This window comes from Schistocerca piceifrons, chromosome 2, assembly GCF_021461385.2.
Source record: "Schistocerca piceifrons isolate TAMUIC-IGC-003096 chromosome 2, iqSchPice1.1, whole genome shotgun sequence".
NCBI lineage: Eukaryota > Metazoa > Arthropoda > Insecta > Orthoptera > Acrididae > Schistocerca > Schistocerca piceifrons.
Window position 1 is genome coordinate 678,253,442 of NC_060139.1, and position 20,537 is coordinate 678,273,978.

Consider the following 20,537-nt stretch of genomic DNA (forward strand, 5'->3'; position numbering starts at 1 on the left):
CTAAATGCGATTATGGCAATGATTATTATGCAAAACTTCATTATCTACATTATTTCTCGACTAACTGTAGTCTTTTTTGATGAAATAGTGTGATTTCTAAGAGCCATCGATAGACATTACGCGTTTATTTTTTTTACCCTGGATGTGCATTTTCATAAGCTACTGATCTTACTTTTCCTCAGTTCCTCACTTAATAAACTTAATGACGCACTGTTCCAGAATTTCCTCGCAATTGCGTCTGCACAACATGTTACTGACGTGGGACTGGAAACGCCTCTGTTTTGGCAACAGAAGCAAATTTTAACATGGCAACAAGAGAAACGTATAGGTTTTACGCAAAATGCGCCACTCATAACGCTTCTCTGAAAGTTACAAATGATTAACAAGCCAGGCGATTTCGATTGATTAATGTGTAATGAGAAATGAAAATTTATGCAACACCGACATTCAAGCCCGTATACCCTTCTTATCACAAGAAAGAGGTAAACAGATAAAATAAGGAAAATGGTTACACCCCATCATCTCAGGAGCTTGACAATGTCGATGAAACTTTTCTGTCGTCAAGAATTGTGTCGCATCTTTATCGTTACGAACCACATATGTCCCATGATTAGGAAGATACTAGAGGGTGACTTGGATCGTCTGCCCACTCATTGTAGCCTCTGTGGATTTTCCGTATTACGCCACGATCATAATTTCCGTTTCTAATTACTGTCTTGTAGTAAAGGAGAGCTCACCAGCAGTAATGTACTAGTTTACTTTTGTAATGAGTACGTTTTGCTGAATAATTACGTAGCCCACTCCACGTATTTGGCATGTCTTATATTCAGAATAGCCTTGTTAGTGAGAAATATCTTCTCGTCTCTTTGTATGTAGTATTCACGTGCTAGTAAAAGTGCTGTGACGAAAATTCTCATCGACGCTTTAAGTCTGCATCTTAACACGCACGCAGTTAAAGGAGTAAGGAAAAGACCTTCACTGGAGATGCTTATCTGAAAATAAACGAAAGGCATGCGGCGTGAGAACATTGTGTTAATTCAGCTGCACTCAGAACGCATCACGAAAGGAAAGCAACAGCTTGTAATTGTCGCCAACGCAATAATCGTGTACTGGAAAGAAAGGGTGACAGAGATGTCAGATAAGCTGAGCGAGGAGCGAATTACAGGGGGGACGCACTGATTACTTCCTGATAAGGAGGGTGGTTGGAGGATACCCAAAGCTACCGAGGGACGGAGTGCTAGCAGGCAATCAGGCTGGCCGCGTATTTATAAGCGTAATTACCTAAAACACTTCAGCAGCTGAAGTGCTGCAGGAGCTGCTGCCCGCATTTACACCACACGTCAAACAGTGGAGCCTGTGAATCGCATAAAAATATTGCAGCCTGATGAGTTCACGTTTCGTGATTGGCCAACATACGAACCACTGTCAGTGCTCTCTCTCTCTCTCTCTCCCTCTCTCTCTCTCTCTCTCTCTCTCTCTCTCTCTCTCCCCCTCTCCCTCTCCCTCTCCCTCCTTGCCCTCCCTCCATCTCCCCCTCTACGTTCTTAACATAAATGTGCTATGACAGTATATACTGATGTGCAAAATTTAAGGACGCAAGTAACTTCCGCGTGATATTTCCCTGCCAAGTAACGTGTCTTGATGAAACTTGGGCCATACATAGAAAAAAGTGCCGCAGTATAGTACAGAAGACAACTGAAAGGAAAACGCAATGACACGAACAGAAATTACACTCTTACTCAAGGACAATAATTATGTCTCAGTGATCACGAGTGTTGATGGTCTCCCATACTGTCCACAAGACTGGTAAAGAGTTGTTGTGGTAGAACGTTTCATTTCTCCACCAGCGCAGTTGACAGCTGTTGGATGGTTGTTGATGCATTTGGACATCCCGTAATTACGTCTCTCCAGCGCATCTCATACATGCTCGATGGGAATTAAGTCGGAGGAACGTGTACGCCAGTCCATTTGCCGAATAAGCTCTCTTCCAAAAGCTCCGTCTCCTGCGCTGTTCAAACAATGGTTCAAATGGATCTGATGTTGAGTCCCATAGTGCTCAGAGCCATTTGAACCAAATGGCTCTGAGCACTATGGGACTCAACTGCTGTGGTCATCAGTCCCCTAGAACTTAGAACTACTTAAACCTAACTAACCTAAGGACATCACACACATCCATGCCCGAGGTAGGATTCGAACCTGCGACCGGAGCAGCAGCGCGGCTCCGGACTGGAGCGCCTAGAACCGCACGTCCACCGCGGCCGGCCCTGCGCTGTTCGATGTGGTAGCGAATGAAATGAAGTCAGAACCGAATGCACCCCTGAAAAGAGGTACACGGTGGTGGATTGCAGTGTCGCATTAACGGTCATAAGTGAGTGTACCGTGTTTAAAGATTTGGAGGTCAGTACGCCCATGCAACATTAGGCCTCCGCAGCTGGACTAGCAAAACGATCATGTGGCGAGAGGTGGGAACAAGTAATGTACCCAGGAACACTGTCGAAAATGATCGTTTTGGTGGTCCAGGTATCGTGGTGTGGGGAGGCATAATGTCGCATGGGCGTAATGACACCTTTATCTTTGAACACGGACCGCTCACAGGTCAACTGTACTGTGATACTTTACTCCTTCTCCATGACTGACACAACTTTGCAGTGTATAAAAGGCAAGGTAGTTATTACACCAGACACCAAGAAAAAATATAGCATATTATTTTAATAATAATCGCTTTGGATCAGTCTAATTACAACTGGATAAAGCGAACTACACTCATGCTCATAACTTAAGGATAACGCTGATACATGGTGAAACAACGCTCTGGTGGGCGGTTTGCGGGTTTAAATCACCTCGGGGTATGACCATGCGGTGCATTTGACCTGTCGTCGTCGCACGGTGGCGCTGGCAGCAGTCCACATACGCAGAGGTGTGTTTGTGCATGTAGGGGCAGCGAGTAAGTGTGCAGACGTTTTCAGGCGTGCTAATGGTTACTGTGTGTTGAAAATGACTCAAAGAACACATATTGATGACGTTATGAGGGGTAGAATACTAGGTCGACTGGGGGCTGGTCAAACACAGCAGGTCGTAGCACGGGCCCACCATGTGCCACAAAGTGTTATCTCAGGATTATGGCAACGATTCCAGCAGACAGGAAACGTGTCCAGGCGCTACAGTACTGGACGTCCACAGTGTTCAACACCAAGAAGACCGATATCTCACCATCAGAGCCCGCAGACAGCCGCGGAGTACTGCAGGTAGCCTTGTTCGGGACCTTACCACAGCCACTGGAACAGTTGTCTCCAGACACACCGTCTACAGACGACTGAACAGACATGGTTTATTCGCCCGGAGACCTGCAAGGCGCATTCCACTGACCCCTGGTCACAGGAGAGCCTGTAAAGCGTGGTATCAAGAACACAGTACATGGTCATTGGAACAGTGGTACCATTTTATGTTCACGGATGAGTCCAGGTATAGTTTGAACAGTGTGTAAGTAGGCTGTTTATGTTTTCTTATTCGCAACGTTACATAGCGCTCTGTATGAAAATCACTGAGTGTGCTGTGTGCAGTCTGTGGCTAGTTTGCATTGTTGTCTGCCATTGTAGTGTTGGGCGGCGGCAGCTGAATGTGAACAGCGCGTAGCGTTGCGCAGTTGGAGGTGAACCGCCAGCAGTGGTGGATGTGGAGAGAGAATGGCGGAGTTTTGATATTTGTAAGAATGGATGTTATGAACTCCTATATATATTATGACTTTTGATGACTATTAAGGTAAATACATTGTTTGTTCTCTATCAAAATCTTTCATTTGCTAACTATGCCTATCAGTAGTTAGTGCCTTCCGTAGTTTGAATCTTTTATTTAGCTGGCAGTAGTGGCGCTTGCTGTATTGCAGTAGTTCGAGTAACCAAGATTTTTGTGAGGTAAGCGATTTGTGAAACGCATAGGTTAATGTTAGTCAGGGCCATTTTTTTTTGTAAGGATTTTTTAAAGTCAGATTGCGTTGCGCTAAAAATATTGTGTCAGTTTAAGCACAGTCGTATATAAATTTTTAAAAAGGGGACGTTTCAAGTGATTCTCGCCGGGTTTTCATCTGGCGTGAAACAGGAACCAAATACCAACCTCTTAATGTCCTTCAACGGGACCTGTATGGAGGTCGTGGTTTGATGGTATGCGGTGGGCCTATGATTGGTGCACGTACACCCCTACATGCCTTTGACAGAGGAACTGTAACAGGTCAGGTGTATCGGGACGCACCAGTACGTCCGCCTTTTCAGGGGTGCAGTGGGTCCCACCTTCCTCCTGATGGATGGTAACGCACGGCCCCACCGATCTGCCAAGATATTAGGCGAATGGAGTTGCCCGCGTGTTCTCCAGACCTAAACCCCATCGAGCACGTCTGGGATGCTCTCGGTCGACGTATCGCTACACGTCTTCAAACCCTTATGACACTTCAGGAGCTCCAACAGGCACTGGTGCAAGAATGGGAGGTTATACCCCAGCAGCTGCTCGACCAACTGATCCAGAGTATGCCAACCCGTTGTGCGGCCTGTGTACGTGTGCATGGTGATCATATCCCATACTGATGTCGGGGTACATGCGCAGGAAACAGTGGTGTTCTGTAGCACATGTGTTTCGGGGCAGTTTTCTTAACTTATCACCAATACGGTGGACTTAAATATCTGTGTCGTATCTGTTCCCTATGTGCCTATGCTATTAGCGCCAGTTTTGTGTAGTGCCACGTTGTGATACCACATTCTGCAATTATCCTTAATTTATGAGCATGAATGTATTTGTGGTATGTGCATATAATAAAGGCATCTTCAGTCGTAAATTTCGTAGATGCTGCCCTACATGTGTTCTTGTTCCGATTTTATACCTATACGTCTGCATATTTTTAAACCTAATTTCATTTCGATAGCGGTAGGAAATGAACATCATCTTCCTCATACTATTTTTGAATGATTTCGCCAGCCTTTTGTCATCTGCAAAAATTAAATTACTCTCATATCGCTTATTTTCCCCATATCAGTTATAATAGTTCCTCCTTGATAGACATTCAGTCTCTGTTACTTGCACATTGGTGATTACACGTCGCTGTAACAGCGCTGTTGCCTAGTGATCATACTTCTCTGTTGTATGTTACGTGCTTTTCCAGGATCTGCTTGCGATAGCAATGATTTTTACACGGTTGAAAAATACTTCTTCGACTTTAACAAAGGTTAGTAATTAACTATACTGACGGAAAGTAACTGATTAAAGTCTTTTTTTTTCTTTCGGAGCTCGTTCCATCATCACCAACCTCATTATGAGGTGCAACCTCCACTGGCACGAATACTTGTACTTGGTGTGGCATGGCAACAGCCTACAAATGTCGTATGAGGAGTTTCTTGGCATGCTCAAAACACATGCTGTGTCGGTACATGAAGATATCTGTCTAGAAGCTGGTATGAAAATACGTCTTCCCATCGCATCCTGGACACGATTTACGGGTCGCAATACAAATTCGTGCTGGAATATGCCAACTGGCATCCTGAGCATGAACGATATGACAACGGAGCTTATCATTCTTGACCTACACTGGCGGGAATCAACCTGCCTTCAACAATTACGAAATCACTCATGTTGCTCTGTTGCCCCCCGCCACCACCGCCCTCCTCCTACCATGATTGCAGTATTGGAGACGCATGTATCTCGAGAATGGCTGCTTCCTGCGACTCCTCACCTTGTTGTGGAAGGCCGCGTTGACGTCTATCCGACAGGAGCGAGACTCACCGCTGTACACCACAGAATGCCACTCAGTGTCCCTGGTGACTCTCAATACGCCACACATGTCTCTCTTACATGAAGGTGCCAGCAACCATTGCGATTCTAGAAGTCGGTCTAGGTGGGAGGAGGGGGGGGGGGCTAATGGGGGGGGGGATGGAATATGGTTTAACAAAAGGAGAGTTGGGGTCCTCTACCGACAAATTGGTAACATTTGGTGGTGCTTAAAATAGTTTTGGTAACTGTTTTGAAGTTCAGGGTAAAAAATGTGTACTAATAAATAATAAGACGCCTAGTCAAAATATCCACGGGTGTGCTGCCGGTCTATAGTGTCCAACGGGCACAATATTTCGGCGATCATACATGTCGCCATCATCAGGTGAACTGACGGACTGAGCTCCTGTGAACGTGCCGGCACGGAGATCCGTACGCTATGGCTGCTCAGAGGGAACTGGGTTCGGTCGCGGCGGCGGCCGATTTAAATACCCTCCGCCCGCGGCGCGCTCCCTCCGCCGTCCGCGCGGCGCGCTCCCTCCGCGGGGCGCGGACAGCGGAGGGAGCGCGCCGCGGGCGGCGGGTATTTAAATCGGCCGCCGCCGCGACCGAACCCAGTTCCCTCTGAGCAGCCATAGCGTACGGATTTCCGCGGCGCGCTCCCTCCGCGGGGCGCGGACAGCGGAGGGAGCGCGCCGCGGGCGGAGGGTATTTAAATCGGCCGCCGCCGCGACCGAACCCAGTTCCCTCTGAGCAGCCATAGCGTACGGATCTCCGTGCCGGGCCGGCCGAAGTGGCCGTGCGGTTAAAGGCGCTGCAGTCTGGAACCGCAAGACCGCTACGGTCGCAGGTTCGAATCCTGCCTCGGGCATGGATGTTTGTGATGACCTTAGGTTAGTTAGGTTTAACTAGTTCTAAGTTCTAGGGGACTAATGACCTCAGCAGTTGAGTCCCATAGCGCTCAGAGCCATTTGAACCTTCTCCGTGCCGGCACGTTCACAGGAGCTCAGTCCGTCAGTTCACCTGATGATGGCGACATGTATGATCGCCGAAATATTGTGCCCGTTGGACACTATAGACCGGCAGCACACGCGTGGATATTTTGACTATCAAATACGCCGGGAGAAACTCAAGAATCACAACAATAAGACGCCTATTTTATGTTAAATGATATTTATTGGTTTAGGTAGTAAGATATTTAGTGCTCTTATTCTTTTGTTAAAATGTGTTTAGAATACATTGCAACCTGTATTGTTACATAATTATAAAAAATGATTGAATCTGTTGGAGTAATACATTCGCTGATTTCTGAAGTCATTTTATCCAGTGTAATATGATACTCCATGCGGGGGGGGGGGGGGAGGGGAGGGAGGCTATAGCCCCGATAGCTCCCCACCCCTTGCCACCGCCCCTGTCAGCATCAAACGATGCATGAAATCTTGAGACCTGAGTGCACCTTGTGATCTTGCTGACACACTGATTGTAAACTGAACTAAAATCCGTCCGAACAGCCCTTGGAACGCCCAGCGGTACCAACGGCCGCCGTGTCATCCTCAGCCCACAGGCGTCACTGGATGCGGATATGGAGGGGCATGTGGTCAGCACACCGCTCTCACGGCCGTATGTCAGTTTGCGAGACGGGAGCTGCTATTTCTCAATCAAGTAGCTCCTCAGTTTGCTTCACAAGGGCTGAGTGCACCCCGCTTGCCAACAGCGCTCGGGAGACCATGTGCTAGCCCAGCCCGACAGCGCTTAACTTCAGTGATCTGACGGGAACCCGTGTTACCACTGCGGCAAGGTCGTTGGCATACTCTGCTTGTAAGCGCTGCCCAAATTTCAACTGCTGTCATGCGTCTACTCGTCAACGCCAGTCGAACAATCCTACGATCTTTTCGTGGCATATCTTTTCTCAAAGGACCACTGCCTACTCATATTGCCACACCTTGGTCCAGAGTCCATTCTGTGACCAGCCGTTCTGCAGTCGTTTCACTACGGTCAACAATCTGTTCGATTTGTGGCGTGTGATGTTCCTATAACCCTTGAACCGTGGTACTACCCAATTCTTTAGAAAATCAAAATTACAATCTCACCACAGTTATTTAAAGACAATTGGAAGTCCGGGATCACTTGTGACGGACAAGCTTGTAATTGTTTTACAATTTTAATTTGACTCTAAAGAGATTTTATTATAAACTTCATTTCGGACATTTGCCGTCTTACAGATGCAATAGACAAATCTTCACTTTGATTGAATTACATAAACACAAATAAGAATCAGTATTTTGCGTCCGCAACCAAACTCATTGATAGTAGGTACGGTGAATAATCAATCACAAACAATCCTTCTTGTTTAACCATGTCTCAAGAGACTATTAACACTATACACTTCCAACCAAAGCTACACAGCAACATAATACCACAACTTCATAAAGAACAAAGAGATATTAAAGCTTAATAAAACTGAACTGCCCACATAAATGTCCCAGTGAAACATGCTTATACAAAAAATACGAAGTGGGCCAACCAAGGTCCCAAAACTTGCACACAGGAATACCAAGTTGCGCGTTCATTAAAGATACAGAAATGATTAACGTAAGTGTTAAATAAGAAGGGCTAGTAGTAACTCAACCTATAAAATGACTTAGAGAAACGCCAATATTAACAAGGTGGCCTCACTTAACTAACGGACATAATGACTCAGAATGATTCCCAAATTACACTTAACTTTAGAGAACAGCGTTAAGGCCCTTAGCAGTGTTTGGAAGCAATAACGCTACGGCTGGCAGGGAATACGAGCGTTCACTCCCCACGGCTTGTGCACAGTGTCACACAACACGGGGTATTTATTTATATATATAGACCGACCGGCCCCACAATGAGTGGTCCTGACAAGAATCCATAACCGCGCCGACGCCAGGGAACAAGCAGTCTTAACAAATGGCCTGCAGCACAAATAGATTGCAATGAAAACAAGGTCAAATCACAGCCACACTGGAATATATAATAAGCACGCCCCAAATTCTTAAGGAGCAAGACATTATCCGTCTCCCAGTAAATTAGCAGGAAACTTATAGATCACTTCCAGTTGCCTTAAGGCACTTTCAACATTAAACGTACATACCAAATGCTGCTGTGACAAATGATTAAACCATTAACTCTACTGCTGCCGGGCACGTACACAACCGCAGCCAATCCCAAAGCGAATATGTCCTAAAACAGTTAAATTTTGCACTAGAACCACTTAAAACACACACTTCACGGATGATCGAAAACGGAATGAGGAATATCAGCGTCCTTAAAATAGCCACTGTGGAACCATGTTCAGAACCATCGCCAACAGCTACCCATGCCACAATAAGTTTCAACAATCTTCTTAGTTAAACAAAGAATAAAAGTCATACGTAAGTTAGAGCTTGCAAATTACAAGCTGGGAAGCTGTTCAGCGTGAGACGACGAACGCACCACAATTTTGCACGTCAAGGCGCCTAATGATCGGCACCGTACATCCGGCGCGCGCCAAAGGACAAGGGCGGCGAGTATGGCGAGGCCCATGCACCATGGTTAGGGACGCGGGCTTGGTTCAAATGGCTCTGAGCACTATGGGACTTAACATCTATGGTCATCAGTCCCCTATAACTTAGAACTACTTAAACCTAACCAACCTAAGGACATCACACAACACCCAGTCATCACGAGGCAGACGCGGGCTTGTTTCGCACACAAGCTGGCTCGTTGAACGCCGACCGGAGACGAGTGAGTCACACGTTCACCCGGAAAACCCGCCGGGGGAGCAGTCAAAGATAACAGGACAGCCGAATATCGATATCAGTGGTGCAAGTCGAACACCCTAGCGCCAGCCGCCACGGCTCATCCCTCATGCAGATTCGACATTTGTGGAAGTCTGAAAGATGGCGATAAGATACAAGTGCACGACTTATGGACATGCCGTGTTAAAATCTCAACGCGAAAAATTCCAGTAATGTTGGACACACTCATTAGGCATCATATACTCACACCATTCTTCATCTGTAGGAATGCCTTTTTTCTATACTTAAAATAAGCTCACATGATGATCACATTTTAATCAACATGTTGCACGGACATGGGAATAATGGAGTGCCAGATTGGTAGCGTTCGTTCAAAGTGTTCATGATGTGATATTTTTCACTTCAGTCAGTGTAGTTCCGTTACCCATCCCAAATAGCCACGATGTGGTGTGCGTACTGTAAGACCTTCGGTACACACACCATCAGATTATTTGACTTGTCACTCTAGCGAAGTAGGCGAGTGTCAGCAATATGTCTTGTGGTCTTATCGTGGCGTGTTTATCTTCTGCCGTTAGGTCAGACGATAGAAATGCCACTTGCACGCTTAGAGTAGCAGATTGACGTTGACCAACTTTAAACAGAACTTGATTAATTTTCACACACATTTATTAAAATAATAAAAATCATAGACATTACGTAACTTGATTCTGGATCCGTTTACAATTGACAATCTGAAGTTCCTTTGGTCTTGGTACGCCAATCTTATTCTCACATATCTCTGATACTTGACAAAGTGTCTATACATTTCTCTTCATGGCTATGTACAGTAATATGGTAATCTTATTAGGCGCAGACTGAAACTAGACTATAGACTGGTACAGACAAATGCAGAGTAATGCAGACTGACTAATCGGAGGTCTGTACACTCGTTATAATACCTCGAGCATTCAGGTATCACTGCGCGAGTGTGATCCGCGAGGAGAAAAGGTTCTACGTTAGCAGCAATCTCATTGGCTGCGTTACACATTAATACGCGGATCGGCGGAAGCAGAATTTGGTCCATCTCTAAGGCAGCGCCATCTCGTAGTGCGGAGACAGACGAGCGCTGCGCCTGCGCTGTTGTGCCTAGCGGGGCGCGCTCTATTGGGAAAGTTGTGTACGCGCTGACGGCGCGGAACTATGTACACAACACACAATAAACAAAAAAAAATTAAATTACGTGAACATTATACAACGTAGGTGCATGGATTCGATAAACGTCTCCCGTGTGCACAAGGTCGGGGTTCCGTCATAAGGGACGATGAAAAATCTCCGTTCGAAGGCTGCACATTACAAAATCGTTCTGCCAGTCAGGTTAAATCGCCGTGAGCATTGAGGCAATCATCCTACTGGCGCACCAGATTGAGGATACCCGTTTGGTAAAACACTGCTGTGTGAAGAAGTCCTATCTGCCTGCTGTACATCCTTGTCCGACAGGAATTGTCGACCCTTCAAGGCCTTTTTTAAGGGACCGAAGCCGTGATAATCGCTTGCGGAGAAATGAGTACTGTAGGGCTGGTACTTGAGTCTTTGAGTTGGCGTAACTTCTGCGTTACGACATTTGCATCGAGAAGAGCAAAATTCCTTGGAGCACCATTGCACAATAGCGGTTTTCGACAGACATGCTGCCCCATACAGATTTTTCAAAAAATGATTCAAATCGCTCCAAGCACTATGGGACTTAACATCGGAGGTCATCAGTCCCCTAGACTTAGAACTACATAAACGTAACTAACCTAAGGAATCACACCATCCATGCCCGAGGCAGGATTCGAACCTGCGACCGTAGCAGCAGCGCGGTTCCGGACTGAAGCGCCTAGAACCGTTCGGCCACAACGGCCGACACAGATTTTTCATTCCCGTGTTCGTCCTTCGGCAGTCAAGAAATAACAGCACGTTCGCCCTGTTTGGGCGTATTTGGTAATAAATTCGCCGCAGCTAACGTCTCCGCATTTACCGCGTGCACGTCTGAAAGACACGAATGCTACACTAATCCTTTGCCTACATGTCGGTGCTTATATACTCGCATCGAAGACGCGCTACGTTGCATATACGCTGCAGCATCGGCCTCAAACGCAAACCTTTGTACGCCCCTTGTATGAAAAACCCTTATAGAAAAATTGAACAGCGGAAATGCTCCCTATGACCCAGTCGATTTCACATGGACGTGACGTACACTACACGAACATAAAAACATTATTCTCTTTCACATTGCATGTGACCGTGTTTTCCGGCCGCTGTGGTCGAGCGGTTCTAGGCGCTTTAGTCCGGAACCGCGCTGCTGCTACGGTCGCAGGTTCGAATCCTGCCTCGAGCATGGATGTGTGTGATGTCCTTAGGTTAGTTATGTTTAAGTAGTTCTAAGTCTAGGGGACTGATGACCTCAGATTTTAAGTCCCATAGTGTTTAGAGCCATTTGAACCATTTGACCGTGTTTCTCATTAATGTTTTGGGGGCAGTAATTTGAGAAAGTAGGAAAACGTCGTGTGAGTTGGAAATATTCGTAAAACGGGTTTCACTGACGCTGACAATTCAGTATGAGGAGTCATCGAAAACTTTTGATCGGCAGTGTATGTTCCGAAGGAACGTTAGGTCTTTCCAGGACAACGCCTGGAACCCGAATATCGTGGTTTAAAATTGCGAGCGGAAGGTGTGGGCTCTGGTGATTGTTTTTCAAGGAAGTGTGGAGCTAGATATCTCAAAACACCCGCTGCGAAAAAGTAGGATGCGCTCTGATTCGTGGAGAAACAAACTTGCTAGACTTCTCTGGGAAAAACTATCGTTATCGACGCTATACAGCACAGAGCACACAAGGAAACCTCTGCTGCCCTCAGCAGTACATTCAAACACACATGCTCACAGATTGTAACCAAACAGAGATTATCTGTAGAAATGGAGAGTGTGTAAAGAAGTTGGTTGACTCACGAAAATAAATATCTATTCGCAGCTTGCGTATTCTCTTCAGAAGATAGATTGACCCAGAAAAGTTATCTGTGCCATTTATACTGAATTGTTAATTAGCATCAAGCAATCAGGAATCAAAGTTAGCCACCTTTAAATTACATTTACTATGTTATACTGTTCATGAACCTCAATTTAGAATGTAGCTTATTGTCTGAAGGGGCGAATGCAGTATCATATTTTGTGATTAATGACAGGATGAACAGCTGTTTCAAAATTTGCTTTATTTCCCTGGGCTGGTTACGAATAGAATTCATAAAATACTTACACTTCTTGAATTTGATAAACGTACGAGATATGGCACAATAAACAAGTTCCTGTTGCGAAACGGCAAAATCATTTCTCACGCCGTCGACTTGCTTAGTATTTATCGGTAGTAACGTTCACTGCTGTGTAGTATAGTACCGGTTACCTTCACCAACGCTACTTCAGTTATTCACTTTACATCACTTCGTGTGTATGTAAAACAAATAAAGCTCGAGTAAATTTAATTCCTTATCTGCTATAATTATCAAAAATGTTCAAATGTGTGTGAATTCCTAAGGGACCAAACTGCAGAGGTCATCGGTCCCTAGACTTACACACTACGTAAACTAACGTAAACTAACTTATGCTAAGAAACAATTCACACACCCATGCCCGAGGGAGGACTCGAACCTCCGGCGGGAGGGCCTCACAATCTGTGACATGGCGCTTCAAACTGTGCGGCCACTCCACGCGGCCTATAATTACCAGTGGATTGTAATAAAGCTCTGAAGTAGATATGTTTTCAGAAAGAATTGTAATAGTGATTCAGCTAGCTTACCCAAAAGATTTTCTTCTGAACGTCTTTGACTGTACACATTTCAGCACTTCTTTGCCACACCAACGGTTCCTTAGTGCTATTGCATATATGAAATAGAATAGAAGTGAATAGAATAGAAGTGATAACGGCAAATTAGGCCTAAATGTTTTTGTTCATGGCACTGTGACTCTTCTTGAGTACATTACTTACCAGTTTATTTTGAGTCTACAGTATTCATTCCCTTTGGCGAAGCAGCATATCGTACGCAGCAATAAAATATTATTAGGAAAGTGATCGAATAATAACGAAAATCACTCTAATTGAAGCGTTATGCAAATTTCGTTTCCTAGTTACTTACAGGTGCTTTCCTTCGGAGCTGCGCTTCTCATACACAGAGCATCTCGTCTGAATAAGTAGGTCTATTAATGGAAACAATAACGCCCGAAAATTCATAAGTAACTAAAACTAACTAAAAAAAAATCACACAACAATAAACGTATGATGCTAGTTGCATGCAGCACGAGAATTTTTGTGGGCAGCTTCTGTTCATTTGTACCTGTGTCAGTGAGGATGTAGTACTAGTCGTATGGAGCACGTGATGTGATCGATCTCCAATGCAATCGACGACACGCATTTCGCGCGAGATACTCTGAGAACAGGGTGCTCCCGTGTCTCTCGCGGGCCGTCAGATACGACAACGATCGCTCTAGTTGGCGTCGCCTGGGTCCGCCAAGGACATGCTAACTGGCTGCACGCTGCGCCTCTGACTGAAGGCCGTCCGCAGAAGCGCAGACGCGCCAGGTGTAGCCCAAAGAGATCACTGATGGTGATCTAGGCCGCCCGAAGGTAAGGCTGAGAGGACTCATGAGGCGTGACATTGTGCCATCGCTCGCGTCGGGTGGCGAGAGATAATGTCAAATAACAGTGCCTGCTAGAGACAAGCGATAAATCATTAGCTCATTTACAGATTATCATACATACCCAGTGACCATGGTACCGAGAGGTGGTTCACTTATTGGTTCTCGCAAGAGAAAATTTTCCACTCTCACGCATCGTAAGCATTCGTGCTAAACGAAATGTGTGCACTTTTCAGCTTCCTGTTAGGCTGTTTCTTCATTATTCTCTTGCGAATGACGCTTTTGTAATAATTTAGTTGTTCATTCATCGAAACGTCGTTTTTACAACGGTATCGTTCTTGTCAGTTTACCAGGTCATGAATTTCCTGTAATAAGAAGTTGTTTGTATGTGCTGTCGCAGAGTCCTAGTGGAAGGTTGCAAATGCACGTTCTGTGTATCAGTTGGGAAAAAAAGCCGCAAAATGTTTTCCACGTACAGATTCACAAATGAAGTACATATAAGTCTTTTTATTAGATTCTGTCAAAATATTTACGAATTTATTTATTCGAAAAAGATGGAAGTGAGAAAAACATGTAATTGTTTCCTCGGAAAAAAATAGTGCGTATAATTCTCCCACCGCTAATAGTGCACCACACTCCTGTTTTTCGATCATGCATGGATGCCTCGTGTGTTACGTCTGGCTTTTCAGAACTCCAGTAACAGCTATTTTGTGAGTTAGTCTATCCACTTAGGTGTAACCATTATTCGTCCGAAAAGACTGGGCTACCCAAGCACGACTAACGACCACTCCTCACAGCTATACTTCAGCCAGCACCTCGTCTTCTACCTTCCAAACACCACAGAACCTCTCCTGCGAAATTTGCAAGACTAGCACTGCTGGAACAAAGGATATTGTTATGTTTTTCCAGAATGAAATATTCACTTTCCAGCGGAGAGGGCGCTGATAATGAAACTTCCGGGCAGGTTAATACTGTGTGCCGGACAGAGACTCGAACTCGGGATCTTTGCCTTTCGTGGGCAAGCGCTTTCCCCCGAAAGGCAAAGGTCCCGAGTTCGAATCTCCGCCCGACACATAGTTTTTACCAGCCAGGAAGTTTCAAATCGAGTAAGTGTTTATGCATTTAATGAACATCCTTTTCTCTATCCAGATTACATGTTTTTCTCGCTTCCATCTTTTTCAAATAAATAAATTCGTAAATATTTTGACAGAATCTAATAAAAAGACTTATATGTACTTCAATAGTGAAGCTGTATTGTAACAATAATATGTGTAGATCCAAAAAAAGTATAACACATACATAGTAGTTATGGCCATATCTCAATTACATGGAGGGTTTTATGCAGAGTTGATCTATTTTAGGTATTGTGGTAAGCTGAAACACTTTGAAATAAATTCCTAATGGATAGATAGAAGAAAATATACTGTACTTAGATGTAGTGAAACTTATACAGTTGTTAACGCTCTCTCTCGTAAATGCAATTCTGTTCTCACATCCATAATAATATAGTGTCCGCAACAGCAACAATACTGAGAAACATACTATTTAACACAGAGAAAGAGATTTGTTTTCTAATTTTCCGAAATACGCAAATAGCAATGAAGCATTATCTCTAAATCAGGTATTTAAGAGATTCTCCAGAATGTTTTGAAGAAGAGAAAAATGTGTAAAAGTTTGTCCCATTCACCTTGATTATTGAATAAAAACGACGCATGGACGCCTGCCACGAATTGATTGAAATGCAAAATGTGGACAATTCTTTTCTGGGAAAAATTATCGCGTGTGATGAGACTTAGTGTTATCAGTACTAATCTAACACAACACGACAACGTGCAGAAATTCACATAAAGGCTGAACGCTTTAGTGACAACATAACGCACATTAAGACAATGCGATATGCGAATTGAAGTTTCAAATTGTTGTATGAATGTTACGTGTGTTTCCACAGTAGGAGGACAGTGACAGTTCTGGGACCTAACCAGATATAACTTGTTTGTTATCTCAAGGAGTATCATGTTACAAATGAGACAACTGTTCTGGTTATCTCCAAGGTCACCCCCCCCCCCCTCACCCGTGCCGGTTCTGGGACCAAACAGTTGTAACAGGTTCGATCCACTGATAAGTAATACTTCCAATGACAAGGCTTCTGGGAACCCTGCCTACACACCTGAGGAAATTTTATGTGGTACATTCATGCAGGTAAGAAATGAGGGGAACTATACTTTTCAACCACTTAGTTTGAACTGCTTTTCAGGGACACCCTCTCCTCTCATTTAAAAGATACATTAAGATCATCATAAACGGGAAACTTTTTTAGGATTTTTGGCGGGGTAGAGAAGAAGAAAACAAATAATCTTGTGAAACAGCTTTCATTAGTTTTTGGTTATATATTTACACACACAACAGAACTCTTTCCTTTTGTTTGGTGTAGTTTTAATAACATCCAGTTTAAGTTTCCACTTATAATTTAAATCTACAACTGAATCATCTATTTCTTTCTTCAGCCAGTAATTTGATAAATACAATGTAGGTATGTCTCAAATTCCAATACATGTCTAACTTTTTCCTGTAAACATCTCATTTCTGGATCTAACAATTAGCTCTGTTCTTTACTATAATTCTTCTAGCAGAGAGTGTTTGAAGATTTTAATTTTGCGTTTTCTCCTACATAACTCTGTTAATAAATCACACCACATATTCCTGGGTGTACGTTGGCAATTTTTCTGCTCCACATTTTTTTGGAACTTCTGTATAGAGCTTTAAATTTGCAATTTTTAGAAACAAAATTACTGTTAAATGTCATTTCATCAATTTTGAACTCTGTAAATGGCGTTTTTTTTGTTTTTTTTGTTAGTTGCACAATATCCATCCACCATATTTAGATACAACGTAACCATCCTTTTTAAGCAAATCCAGATAGGAATGGAATTTTTATAAACAGGTTTAATTTTTACAAACAGGTTTTTCGTGTAGCCTTTAACGTAGTAAACGTTCTCGATTCCGAAATTTTCAGCCGGTCCTGCAAAGTACGGCACTTACTATTGCTATTTGAAGTAAATTTTGATATCTTATATTCCCCAGTTGAGTACAGATTGTAAAGTAATATGTAAGCCTTGGCTGGACATCTGAAGTGGCTCCCTTTTTCTGGTAGCAATTGTAGTTATCCTTTGTGACAACTGTTTTCACCGTTTTTGGGCTTCGATGTCGTCTATTTAGATTTTTATTTTTCCTACGCATAACACATTAAATGCACTTGAAGGAGCAATTTATTTAGAACATTGTTATACCCTACACAGCGGCTGTTCAGTTAGTTACTCTGTAGGTGACATCACTTGGAAGTCATTGACATATAGAACAGTGGAGCATATTGTAAATACTGTTTGTTAACGTTCAAAACACTGATACAGTTTTGTACAGGTTCAAACATACGATTAGTTCTGCAGCTTTATATTGTAAACGCCAGCCTGGTAACACCAGGTTCCTTAGCCAAGGAGGACATAAAAGTTCCTCGCAGATGCACGCCCAGACGCTTTATGAAATCTATAAGGTGGTTACAGATATCTTTATTCAGTCCTGGGCTTCTGATTAGATATGTAAATTTGTTATGTTCGTTTACAATAGGGGATCATCCTCATTAAAGAGTCTATTCCAATTGACTTATTGTTGTTTACAATAACTTTGCTAATTCACTGGTGGTCTTCTTGCACATAGAACTCATGGTTTGATATTAGGTAATCACACATTTTATTAAAAATCCAGCAAAATCTTGCATTGCATCCAAGTACATAAGGTAATAACCGTCTACATGATATTGCTGCAATGTACCAGGGAGCTCTTCCATTAGAATAACCATTTTAGCATCTGCCAGTCCCAGTGGTGAATATGTGTCGGAATTGGATATACGTCATAATCGTCTACGCCCCTTCTCTCTGTTCATGTCCTCCTCTCCCTTTTCTTATCCATCTCCGTCTCCTCCTCCTCCCTTTCTATGTGCATCACCTCTTTCCCCCTCATTCTATCTCTTCCGCCACGTTTCTATGTCCATTTCCTACCCCCCCCCCCTTCTCTGTCTACTTGCCTCTCTCTCATACCTTATTTATTATTAATAAAAATAAAATCTTGACTGGGAACTGAAATCGCTTAAAGTGAATGGATAAATCGGTTCGGATCATTGGTATACAGGGATATGAGAGTTGTATACAATTGTTGCGTATTCAAATTTTGTCTGAAAGTATGTTTAAGGAGAAAAACTGTATCTGGACGAAACAATTTGTCTGTGGTTCAAATGACCTGCTATCGTAATTGAAACAGACTGTGAGAAAGAAATGGATTTGTATTAGATAGTACATATACTAAAAAACAAATAACTTATGTCTGCCTGAATGGTCATTAGAGTATCATGTAAAAATCTGAAGTAAATCGGTCAAAAACTTTTCTATATTTGATGCCATATTTCTCGACTTTCGAAAGGCGTTCGACTCAGTTCCGCGTTGTTGCTTGCTACAAAAACTGCGCGCTTACGGTCTATCCGATGACATATGCCGTTGGATAGAAAGTTTCCTAACAGACAGGGAGCAGTACGTCGTCCTGAACGGGGTGACTTCAACAGAAACAAGCGTAACTTCTGTTGTGCCCCAGGGCAGCGTAATAGGTCCTCTGCTTTTTACGATTTACATAAACGATCTTGTTGATGGTATTAACAGCGGCCTTAGACAGTTTGCTGATGATGCTGTAGTCTACAGGAAAGTAGTATCACACGAAAGTTGCGAACAAATCAATGATTTATTCTTGCAAAAGTGAGTATGGATTACATAAAATGATTACATTTACAGATCATTAGTATAGACGGGTCTGAGATACCATGTATTGACCCGAGTTAATACACCCATATTAGTTCCTGGTGTAACCTCCACGGGCGGCAGCGCATGTGCTGACTCGGGCATCTAGTCGATCGTATAAATGGCGAATACCGTCCTGGGATATATTATGCCATGCTCTTCACCTACAGATACAGGTGAAATACGTCTACAAATATGTATGAAATACATTGGCTGACGACACACGAGTCACTTTTCGTCCCATCATATTCCATGAGTTTCACGGGCAGTGTGTGGGGAACATTATCATGTTGCAACAACACATCATCTTCCTGTTGTAAGAAAGACAAAAGAGCGGCTGTAACAGTATCCTGCACCTACCAAGCGCTAGTTAGCGTCCCCTCCAGAAACACCAAAGATGAGTGAGAGTTGTAGCTTATCACAGTGGGGCCAGTATGTCATGGGCGAATGCACTCTTACGAGACAGCGCTCACTAGATCTTCGTCGTACGCGCAAACGACCATCAGGCAGAATCTGTTTTCTTCACTGAAGAGCACGGCGAGCCATTCCATCCTGCAAGAGTTCCTCTGATGGCAGCAATCGAGCCGTGCACGCCAATGCTGTGGCATGAGTAGTAGCCGGGCTAGAAGTGTGCACGTCTGTAGTCCGATGCTAATAGCCGGTTCGCAACAGTTCTTGTTGATACGTCTGGGCTCACAAGCCTTCTTATCTGTACTGTGATAGCTGCCCGATCTGCCATTGTTGCTCTTAAAATATGACGATTCTGGCGGGCTCTGTGGTGCGTGGACATCCAGAACCACGTCTACAGGTGTGAGAATGTTCACGCGATTGTTAATACCAGCATCGCTGCACAGCTGTCGCAGCACGTCCATCTTGTTAGGCAGTTCCCCGAAAAGACCATCTCGCCACTCGGAAGGTCACAATTTGACCCCTTTCAAACTCGAGTGCGTTTTCGTGGCATGATTGCTTGCTTGCTTCACTCTTTTGCACCACACTGATCCTTCTGGCTGTGAGCATTCCGTATTAACGAGTAGACACAGATGGCTCTCTGGTAGCTACGCCACTACGCAATCTATTGGCGGACCACGTTCAAACCATTGTCCGTACATTTACTGTCCTCCAGGCGGTATATGCCGTCATTTTTTCCCGGCAGATTGTACGTGACATGTGCGCACTCTGGCAAAGATACGCGTAAAAGCTTCTCCTGAACCCTTGGATTGATTTCATCCAAACTTCGTACACATATTACTTAGTATATGGAAAGAAATACTATGGGGGTAAGAACCACCAGCCTGCTGTTAGCGTGGGAGTGATAAGATGGTCACGGTGAGGGAAGATAGGGAGGAGGAGATGGACAGAGGGAGGGAACTAGGACACAGATAAGGGGGAGGAGGTGAACCGGAGATGTGGATGAGGAAATAGAAAGAGAAAGGAAAAAGGATGAGATGGACTGAGAGCGCGTGAAGAGGAGATGGACAGACAGACGGAGAGGAGGAGACTGACTTACAGGTGAGGACAGAGGGGAAGGAGTAGATGTACTAAC

At 44.1% G+C, this 20,537-nt stretch overlaps 1 protein-coding gene across 1 annotated transcript in view; it reads left to right on the top strand.

Annotated features, from left to right (window-relative positions):
* The window catches only part of LOC124776492 (cyclin-dependent kinase-like 5), a 349,628-nt gene that overhangs the window by 120,063 nt on the left and 209,028 nt on the right, over positions 1–20,537 (top strand). The window lies entirely within an intron of this gene.